At 42.2% G+C, this 11,652-nt stretch overlaps 1 pseudogene; it reads right to left on the bottom strand.

Moving 5' to 3' along the window:
* Nucleotides 1-7,798: 7,798 nt before the first annotated feature.
* On the bottom strand, nucleotides 7,799-11,351 carry LOC149192774 (phosphatidate cytidylyltransferase 1-like; annotated as a pseudogene).
* Between the last annotated feature and the right edge of the window lie 301 nt (nucleotides 11,352-11,652).

Here is an 11,652-nt window from a genome sequence, read left to right as displayed (position 1 = left end):
AACTTGGGAGAATTGGAAATTTCATTTTCATTTTCTGGTTTAAGAGCCAGATGCAAAAAAGGAAAACACAAGCACCACCAATTTCATCCCTTTACTTTTTTCTTTTCCCTTTTTTTGCAAGTTTTGATTTTCTTCCTTTTTTTCTTTTGCAGCTTCAAGAGTATATAAACTATAGGCATATATAGGCACACTTAGGCATTCTCTTACATTTGTTCCTATATTTGAGCCAAATGGTATTTTGGATAGTTTATGCCCCCACTAATAGATTTGTTGCAAAAATTGCATTGTATATCTCCCTTCTCTAGTGGTGCTCTTACCAGCATTAAAAAAAATCAATCAACAAAAAACTTTGCAAAGCCAAAGTGTAAGTGTTCCGCTCAGTATCGACAATAACTTGGCAGAAAATATCATCCAAAATGAGTATTTTTTTCCCATTTGGCATTTATATTTGACACCTAAGAGTTTCTCCATCTACCTGTGAGTTGGACTCTTAGGTAAGTAAATTTCCTAGAAGTTATTGAGTGGTCAGGGTTTGTACTAGCAAGAACCTACAAGACTCACTCGTTGTCGAGTATGACTTGCTGGAAGAGATCTGCAAAATTGATTTCCCCAGATTAATAGCAGAGAACACTGAAAATATGAAATCATTGCAGCCCCCATTTCCTAATAACATTAGCTTTTGTAGAAACAAGTGTGTCATCTTGAGCTTTTGAGTTATCTTTAAAGCTAGAAACTAATTCAGTTCCTATTCTGGATCGAGCAGAAGAAATTGAATTCAAACCATTTCTAAATCCTTGCAAGAAAAACAATATGGAGTTTCGATGCAACTAACATCATTGAATTTCCCTGGGAAGTAGAACGCATTGTCCAAAGAACAGGTCATAGGTCATCAAAAAATGAATGAAAAAAACATAAGTAGCATGTCACCGAGTAGTCACTCTAGCAGTGCTAATATTATGACTACAAAACGGACACATGTTATCACACTGAACAAATATATGACTCCAATACTATACGAATCATTAAATGGAATTCAGTTTCACAAGTATTGACCAATTGAAAGTTCCAAAATAAAAAAGCACTCACCGGAAGAAATAGACCAGCCATTGCTAGGCTTGCTTGCTGGATTTCCTCCTAGGAATCCTCATTTCCAAAACCACCAAATCATCTTCTACCTCCATTTCCACCCCACCTCCAGCTACTTCCCTCTTTTTTATCACTCCATCCCATCTATCAAATGTATCTTTCTTTCCACTGAGGGAATCTTCTAAAGCTCCACAAGCAGCATCCTGCAGGGAAGATCAAATTTATTTATTTAGACAACACTTATTATTGTTGATCGAGGAAATACCACTAGATTTTTCTGACTTGACCAGTTTAACAAATATTTTTTGGTTTCAAGAAATTGTGGACTATTTTAAACTTTCGACTAGATACAATATTCGATTTTGTTCCGTGAAGCAGGGCTTGTTGGGTATGACATGGACTCATGAGTCATACTAGCCTTGGTGCCACCTAAGCTCAAGCTGGGCCTCCTTTAAACCAAAGGGAAGATGATTGAAGGGAGACTCAAAGCACAGCCCTCACTAAATCAAGGGGGTAGGGGAAGGTCCTGATACGCCACCCTTTCACTATCAAATATACTTCTTTCTTTACCATGTACATTGTCCCTTGGTATGTAAGCGATTTATTTCTTAGTTTTCTCAAGAGATGCACTGTAGGATTCTTCCCCTTTCCTGTTGATTGACACATTTTTTTGAGTTAACATTAATCATTTGAAGTTCCTAAACTTCATATTGTCCTCCATTTTGACCATGGCGGTCAGCTTCCTTTAAAGTCACTGATATTGTATCTGTAGCTTTAACGTGAGACTCAAATGTGGATTCGTGAGAAGGTTCTAATTGGGTTCTTATTGAGTTGTCTTCCTTTACATGTGAAGGAAAAATACGACTGCCAGAAATACTAATAGCACACCTTCACACTGTACAATATCTATGGGAGTGGTAGTTGTCGAGCATAGTGAATCCATATCTTTGCCCTACATAATGCTTGACTGCATAAGAGGGCCATATACTTAGACCATCCATTTTCCAGTGCTTCCCAAAGATTGAAGCCTAATTCCTAATGTGGAATTCATTTTGATAAAGCTTAGCAATTTGAAGCAATATTTTAAAACTCAGACTCGGACAGGAATCAACGAAATCTGTGGGTGATTTTATTTGCTAATAAAGATTCTCTGCTAGAATCGTTTTGCATCCTTCTATCCCGAGCACATAAATGCAATGCATCTATTTTTAATCTTTGATAATAGAAGCATTGATAGATATAGTAGACATCCAATGGTTGAATTTGTATGAATTTTTACTTCCTTTTTGACAACTAGAACAATAGTAAAGGGGCTGAGATGATGTAGGAACTAAGACACATGGTGGCGGGCAGAGAGGATGGCTCTGCAACGGACCATGGCGGTCACCTAAACAGCACTCAGACGGTGAGGTTACGGGGCTCACTGCTATGAGGAAATAGAGGTCTATCATCATTAGCGGCTATGGTAACTGTTTTTCTTACCTCCTGTAATTTTTTGCCGTTGATTGTCTGTTCCTAGGGCATGCTGCCACCGACTTCTAGCTGTTGCCCTAGCTCTTTGACTGCTGCTCCCCTTAACCGTTGCGGAAGCCTTGATCCCATCACAGAATGGATACTATGGACCTCGATGAAGTCAATTACACAGCTGACCCTAACCCTAATCAACAAATTTTCAGGCGACCTAACCCTCCGTCAACCCTAACCGTCCCCCGTAACCCCTCCGCCTCTCTTCGCAACGGCCCTCCGCCTGTGGTTACCTTACCTGGAACATCCGCCTCTAGCCTTCATTTTGACTGCCTCTCCATAGCCTCACCAGATCTGGACTGCCCGCCTCTCTCTCCGGCGACCCTCCATCTCCTGGCTGCTTGCTCACCCTCCTCTCCACCTTTCGAACCCTCCCCTCTTGGTGATCACCTCCGCACTCCCCACATTCTCTCCTCATCTGGACCTGCCCTCCCAGGAGATTTGGCGCAACACCCCCCACCGGATATCCCATCCACCACTGCAGAGGTCACAGATACCGGCCTGCCTTCTAGGTGTTTTGAAACCCCGGCTGTCAAAGTTTGTCCATCTGTTCAAGGACCACAGCACGCGACTCTGGGTTTTGCTGACCCGCTTTTGGATCATCCCACTGCCCCTAGAACTGGCAAAAGGAAATCAAAGTGTGTGAGGGCTTCATGGAAGGACTTCACCCTCACATTCGGTGATGGTCTCACCATGGGTGAAGTGGTCAACACGGCCAGGAAGGTCCTGGTGGGTAGGGTCAGAGGCCGAGCTTACTCTGCAGAGCGACTCAATCATTGGGTAAAGGAAATATGGGGAAACACTTTCAAAGACCTCCCTGAGGTACAGATTCTACCCCGAGGCTAGTTTGCCCTGCATTTCTCACTGGAAGAATACACCTCTCTGGCATTATCTCACTACTGGCACATTGAAATGGCCCTGGTATTATTGAAACGATGGAGTCCGCTTTTCAACCCTGAACGAGAGTAGATCGGGGCCGGACCACTATGGGTGAGACTATCGGGGCTCCCATTGCAATATTGGTCTGAGGATGTTTTCGTCCATATCGGGAATACCTTGGGTACCTATTTGGACTATGACAAAACCTACATTCAATCAAAGAACAGAACATTAGCTCGCATTCTGGTGCACCTGGACACTAGGGAAGGCCTGGAAGAAAAAATCACCCTGCAATGGAGGCATTTCACCAGAATTCAAATTTTGGATTATGAAGGAGTCCCCTTCAGGTGTCGAAGATGTCACAAAGTTGGACATCTATATAAGGAATGCCCTCTGGTGCGAAAGGACAAGGAACCCTCTGTGGGAGCTGAGGAGGACACAGGGCCACACACTGAACCCACCTTGGGACCTCCTGCATCTGCTGTTGCGACAACTATCGGATTGACACACTCTTTTCCTCTGGACACTCACAGCGGACCTCGTCCACCCTCCCCGCCGATGACCAGATCACAGGTTGCTGCTGAGGTTGCTCGTACATCGGGTACTCCCTCTTTCCCTATCTCTGATTTTATTTCCTCACTTGCATCCTCTGCATCGCATGTGCATGCTGCATCTCTGGGAGACACTCTTACCCCCATTCCCTGTCCCCTCACCCCTCTTTCCCCTACTTTCTCCACTAACCCCCCATCCTTCCCTCCTGATCCCCCCCTTGTCCCCTCACTCTCCCCATCCCTCCCCCCAGTCTCCCCCCATCCTTACAACCTTAGATCCTGCCTTGTCACTCCACAGGACGACAGATCCGGCCTGGGCCTAATACCCTCCTCTCTGCATCATAAACCCATCCAGGGTCAGAAATCTCATATATCCAAAGCTATCCTAATAGCAAAGGCAGAAGTCGCCTCCAGCAAACAAACATCATTGGACCGGGTTCTTAGAGCATTGAACACCCCCGCACAACTGCCTCCATGAAGTGCCTATCCTTCAACTATAGGGAATGGCTAGTTTACCCAAAAAACTAGCCCTAAGAAGACTTCTCGACTCCGAATCTTTAGACATCATCCTCCTTCAAGAAACCTTGGGAGAAGCTGATCTCATCTCCCGTACTCTCGGCTCCCTAAAGCCTGGCTGGATTTTTCAATCCCTGGATGTTATCGGACGATTTGGAGGTTTGGCTCTAGGATACAACCCCCGCACCATAAACTTGAGGAACTCTTGGGGTGGTGACGGTTTCATGGGCATGGATATCTTCTCTTCTGATCTGGGAGTGGACCTGCATATTGTCAATGTCTATGGACCATGCCATCACAGAGAGGCTTACTGGAACCAGCTACTCAACCTATCGATTATGTCCTCAGATAACCTTATCATTGGGGGTGACCTAAATTTCTCTATTGGATATGGAGAATCCTAGGGTACCAATGCCCAAGTTGACAGGCTCTTTGATTTGCTGCAGAGACTACTAGAACAACACCATCTGATGGACATTCCCATGAACAAGCCCCTACCCACATGGAGAAATCGACGTACAGGAGAAGTTGCTTTAGCTAGAAGGCTGGATAGATTCTTGATAAAGGACTCTCTGATACAAAATCTATCTCTCTACAGACAGTGGATGGGATCTGGTGGTATCTCAAATCATTCCTTCATTTTCATGGAGATCTCGGGCCCGCAAAAAAAACCAGGGGCACCTTACAAATTTAACTCCACCTGGTTAAATGACCCATCCTACATTCAAATGATAAATTATTTCTAGAGACTCCATCCCCCATCCAGAAGCAGCACTTGGGCTGAAGGGTTCTGTTGGAATCTCAAAATGCTCAAAAATCTCTCTATTAAATGGGCCAAGGAAAAATCCAAGAGAGATGAGAATACCCTCATTACAGTGGAGCTTTCTTTGGCCTCACTTCAGGATGAGCAGAACAGAGGGTTTACATCTGCTGAAGCCAAGGATCAGCTAATTGCTCTAGAAAATCAGAAGATCAAAATCCTAAAGGAGAGAGAAGAAACTTGGCGACTCCGAAGTCGAGCAATCTGGCTACAAGCAGGGGATGAAAACACAAAGTTCTTCCAAAAATATGCTAAAGGAAGGAAAATCTCTAACACCATCTGGCATATGCCCCGGGAAGATGGAAGCATGGCATCCACTTTCAGTCAACTCTCTTAGTTAGGGTCCACACATTTTAGGAATCTCTTCAAGGCTCCCTGTGAGGCTTCCATCGCCGAAATTGTCCAAACAGTTGGACACTTTCCCAATTTCGTTGATGAGGACTCTTATGAAGAACTAAATTCCCCGATCACTCTAGGGGAACTGGAAGGAACGCTAAAATGGTTCAAGAAAGATAAGAGCCCTGGACCGGATGGTTGGCCCATAGAATTCTTCCTTGCTTTCTATGACCTTATCGGCACTGACCTACTTAAGGTGGTGGAAGAATGCAGGTCAACAGGGCATATGTATGATGCCATCAACACTACATTCATTGCCTTAATCCCAAAATCTGACTCCCCAACTTCTTTCAATGACTTTCGACCCATCTCTCTCTGCAACAACTTGTATAAAATCATAGCCAAGATCATAGCAAACCGGCTCTGTCCTATCCTGTCCAGACATATATCCTCTGAACAATTTGCCTTCCTACAGAACAAACAAATTCACGAAGCCATCAGCACTGCACAAGAAGCCCTTCACTCTATCAATCATAAAAAGATCAAAGGTGCCATTCTTAAAATTGACCTAGCCAAAGCTTTCGACAAGGTTAGTTGGCTATACATCAAAATGATCCTCACCCACCTTGGGTTTCCCCCTCCTTTCATCAACTGGATCATGTGTTGCATAACCTCTGCCACTTTCAGTGTCCTCATAAATGGCTCTGCTTCGCATTTCTTTCATGCCGAGAGAGGCCTTCGGCAAGGATGCCCACTTTCCCCTCTGCTCTTTCTCATTGTTATGGAGGCCCTAAGCAGGCTCCTCACAACAGCCAAAAGGGAAGGTCGACTACATGGATTACATTTGAATGCTCTCTGCCACCTCACCCACCTTCTTTTTGTCGATGATGTCCTCATCTTCCTCGATGGCAGTCAGAGGGACTCATCAACCTTCCATGACATCCTCAAACTCTTTGCAAAAGCCACTGGCATGGAAGCAAACCACTCAAAGTCTACCATCACTCTCTCCTACACTTCTCCCTTGGAAGCCAGATCTGCATCCCATCTTTTTCCTTTCCAGCAACATCTTATGGAGGATGGGCTAAAATACCTGGGCTTCAGGCTTAAACCTCACAGCTATCATATTGCAAATTGGATCTGGCTCGTTACAAAAGTTGAGAAAAGGCTAAAAAACTGGAACCATCACTTCCTTTCAAGAGTTGGCCAGTTAGTGCTCATAAAATCTGTTTTGGAAGCCACACCCATGTACTGGATGACTTTGGCATGGATTCCTAGAGGGATACTCGCTCGCATCCAAAATATCTGCTACAGATTCCTTTGGAATGGATACAAAGAAGGCAAGCCCTATGCATGGGTGGGATGGAATCAAATCGCCCTACCAAAAAATGGGGTGGATGGGGATTAAAAGACCTCCATGCCTTTGCACATGCACTTGCAGCGAAAATGGGATGGTCCTTACTCACTACACAAAATCTCTGGACCAAGGCCACTTATCATAAATACATCTGGCCTCAACACCTCATGGACTAGATCCGAAACCCAACCTGACCTCGAGCTAGGATATCAATTGTCTAGAAATCCATTCTCCATACCATGCCTAGCATCTGAGAGGGACTTGCCTGGAAAATCAAAGAAGGCAACTTGGCACGCATAGGTCTAGATCCATGGTCCGGTGGGGGCAATATGCATTGCTTACCTCCTGAACTTATACTATTCCTAAATTAGAGGCAGATTAAATCGATCAGAAAGATCACAAACAAGGGAAGCAACTCCATATTCGAACAAGTCTGGTACTCTGCATAGCACTTGGGCATACCTGAACCCTAGCATCATTTCTGGGAGGGATATATACATTCTCTCAATGAAGCACACATTCGCATAACAAAGGGATCTGACGAACTAATCTAGTCCCTAGCAGAGAATGGGATATACTTTCCAAAAACAGGATATCAACACCTGATATTGGACCGTCAACCACCAACTCTCCTTGAATGGTGGTCAAAAATATGGAAACTGAAAGCCCCCACTTGAGCCAGACTTTTCATGTGGAATGTGCTGCGCAACAAGACACCAACTGGAGAAAACCTCATGCGCAGATCGCATTTTGGGCCACACAGGTGTGTCCTCTGTACACAGGCAGCAGAGACAAATGAGCACCTTTTTTTAACCTGCCCTCTCACTGTGCAGCTATGGCAACAAATAATTCACCTCCTTAGAAAACAGGGCAGTTGGCATGGTCTGTCGATCACTGAGGCTTGGACAAATTGGAATAGAATACATATAGACAACAAGACCTGTTGCATACCCCTGCTCGTATGCTAAAAGATTTGGTTGACTAGAAACAAAATCATTTTCCAAGGTTCTCCGGCTCGATGGCCTCTCATCACTGCAAATGCTATTGCAGCTTATCATGAAATACCTGAAGAGACACAGCCCTCTACAACTCGCCCTCATGCCCCTAGAATTATTGATCGAACTACCCCATGGGCATACTTCGATGGAGCAGCCCAATCTCATGGATGTGGGGGAGGATCTCTTCTATACCTGTCTAACCAACACTATTACAAAATAAAAATGGGATTGGGGGAGGGTACAAACAATTATGTGGAACTGATTACTCTCAGACATTTATTGCATTTTGCACTTGCACACTCATGCAATAACATACAAATCTTTGGGAACTCACAAATCATCATAAATTGGTTCAACAACAAAAATACATGTCATGCACATTCCCTCATAAACATTCTGGATGAGATTATGCTTTATAAGGCCCAATTTAGCTCTATCATCTGCCAACACATTTACAGGGAATATAACGAGGCTGTTGACAAGCTATCCAAGGAGGCCACGACATAGCCCAGAGGACTATGGATGATAACAGAACAGCATGGAGCAGAACAATATCAGTTTTACCATCGGCCTTACATTGACATATCTTATCCTCGGAGGGATTAGGCACAAAATTTTTGATGGACATAATGGCACAGTGTTTATATATGTATATATTTATGTTGAAAATCTATCCTTTTTCATGAAACTCTGAATCACCTTGCATGGTGAATATGTACAACACTCTTATGTTTATGGCTTCGGCACATAATATTTTTTTGTTGAACTATGAACCTAGTTTCGACTAGCAGTGATGCATATGCCTATGGCACCTACTACATGTAATATTTCAAATTAATGGAAGATTACGATTTTTCCCTGGGAAAAAAAAGTAGACATCCAATATATAGGTATATCACATCATCATCAAAACATGTGCATGTTGTTATATCTCTTCCCACCTGAATACATGTTGTTGATTCTAGAAATTGATGAATATGCTTAGTCCTTGTGCCACTAATAAAAAAGGGTGAGAGTGGACATGCTTGACCAATGTCTCTAGTGGGCCCAAAAAGAAGATGCCCCACTGAAAAAATTTCAAAGAAAACTGAGTAATTTTCCTCAACCCATTTGATAAACATGAGAATTTGTTTTTGACCCCCTATCATATGCATTTCATAGGTTAAATTCAATTGCAAAAGCAAGGTACATTCTTGTTTTTTATGGATCCCCAGCTGCATTATGAAATGAAATGAAATGATATTTTAACATCCACAAGACTGAAAATAGTCTATGGGACCATTAGTTCCATGTTTTTCACCTTTTGCAATTCAATCATTTTCTTTTTCAAATTGATGATGAGTTGGCCCAACCTTCCAACAATCCCCTCGCTGAAAAGACAATGCCAAGAAATCGATGCTAACATATTCCTATAAATTTCTCTAATGTCTTTGAATGCATCACATTCCAAAATGAAATGTTTTTTCTGATTCCACTGCCCCTTCAAAATGTACACACAAAAATATAATAGAAAAAAAAAAGTAAAATTCCTTCCACATAAACCATGAAGGCATCCAACCTTCTAAAGAGTAGTGCTTGGGCTTGAACATGGGCCAGGATCACAAGATAACCATCCCATTGACAAATCCTTTCATGGGGACATTAACCACTAAAAACGCCCCTGCAGATTTGTCAGCAGGAAGGCTGAAATTATGGTAGTAACAGATGCTCCTGTGAAGCCCTCCCAAGCCTTCTTTGGAAACACTTTGATTAATGGTGTTCGACCAAAAAAAACCCACAAAAGTAGGCACCAATATCATTAATGACAATCAGCAATGCTGGTAATAGAAGCCAGAAAATACCTTCAAAGATGTTCCCCACTGTAAAAGATGATTGTGAAAATAGAACAAAAAGAATCGTGTGTGTCCTTGCATACTCTCCAAACTGATACTTGTACAGTTTTCTTTTTAGGGTTAAAATAAACCATACAAAACCTGTTATGTACAAGCAATAACATATAAGCATATGATACTTGATAAGGTTATTGATAAGTTGGTAAAGAATTTTATCTGAAGATACAGTGTTGACAAGTTGTCTATTCATAAATCGTCCGTAAACATAAACCATTGCTGTGAAAAATAATTCCAGTTCAGTAGTCGGAAACCTGGCAATTCTTTCTCCTCATGAGTTCTTCTAACCAAATTAAAAAGTTCCCTTGCCATATAAATCTGAATAACAAGAATCATTGCCCAAATGTATAAATGACCCATATAAAGAATAAATATAAATCCACCAATCATCCATGCCGAAGACCAGACACGAGTTGCATTGATGTGTACTTGTTACGACCAGCCACCAGCAGATGGCTTCCATTTGTTTTATGTATCAATCTGTCTAGATGAAAACCGAACTACTCCTTGGATATGGAATGAGAGACATAATCTTTAACACAGTCACTCAACATAGAATTTTTTTGGAAACGTGACACACAGGACTCTCTCAGTGGTCAAATTTTTTCAGTATTTGAAGATTTATGGATATTGGCAATAAAACTGAAGCCGGAATCCCCCGATAACTCAGTAGGTTAACCATTGAACCCTGGTGCAGAATCGGATTGGAAATAGTTCATTGCTGCATTCAGTTCAGAGTGCCAGAAATAATGAAAACGTCATAATGCCGGTCAACATTTTCATTTGCGTAAATCCCTTTACAACCATTTATGTTTGTGTTTTCTACCCCAACTTGAGCCTTTTTTAAACCTTCTGATATAGATGGATCAGATCCACTCCCCTGAGTGGAAAAGTTACTACTAGAGATTATTTCTAGTTTGTTGGTACGCTTAATTATACTGAAGGATTCACCTCTTGTAGCTTGTTTCTCATTCTGGATTTTGTATCCATACCCTTTGCATCTAGAATAAGTCTCTGAGTTATAATAGTGTCTCACAAATTTGTTTGAATCAAGAGATGCTAACGATAACAAGCCATTTGAATGACGATCACTCCGTGAAAGCTTTGGATTATAAGAATTGGGTGGAGCATGCTTAGAAGCAACAAATGTTGATATTCTGATATTTGAAATCCATTTTTTGTATGCATCTTTGCCTGCAAGATCCTCACCTGTAACATTGTCATTTTCAGCATTATCAGAGTTTCTCAAACTGCTTCCACGAGTGGCAAGCTCAGGGGAAACTAAAAGTTCTGTCCAGTCATCATTTCCCAGGGCATGCAGTGACTTAGAAACCTTCGGCAACGATCTCGCAAGTGCCTCTTAGATTGTTGCCTCGGGTTCGTGAATGCTTTTACCATGAATATTTTTTATGTGTGATTTATTCAAAAGTTCAGGGGTCTCCTGTGACTTCTTATTGAATCGATTTTGCAAAGGAGGAATTCCATTTGGCTAGCCAAATACTATGTCAAGTTCATTGGATCGAGGCTTGTCTTGCTTTCCAAGTGATTCCGAACCTTGTTGGTCAATCTGTAGAGTTTCACAGTTTACTGAAATGGAATTGAAATCTTATTGATAATTTCCACTTAATTCACCAAAACTAATGCAGTAACTGTTAGCAGGATAGCAAATCCCCAAAAATCCAAAAGGGTTGATTTCAAA

Source organism: Pinus tabuliformis, chromosome 2_2 (genome assembly GCF_031772625.1).
Source record: "Pinus tabuliformis cultivar Carrire ecotype Pingquan chromosome 2_2, CPIR1, whole genome shotgun sequence".
Classification (NCBI taxonomy): Eukaryota; Viridiplantae; Streptophyta; class Pinopsida; order Pinales; family Pinaceae; genus Pinus; species Pinus tabuliformis.
Note: the sequence above shows the minus strand (reverse complement) of the source record. Positions and strands in the feature narration are given on the sequence as shown.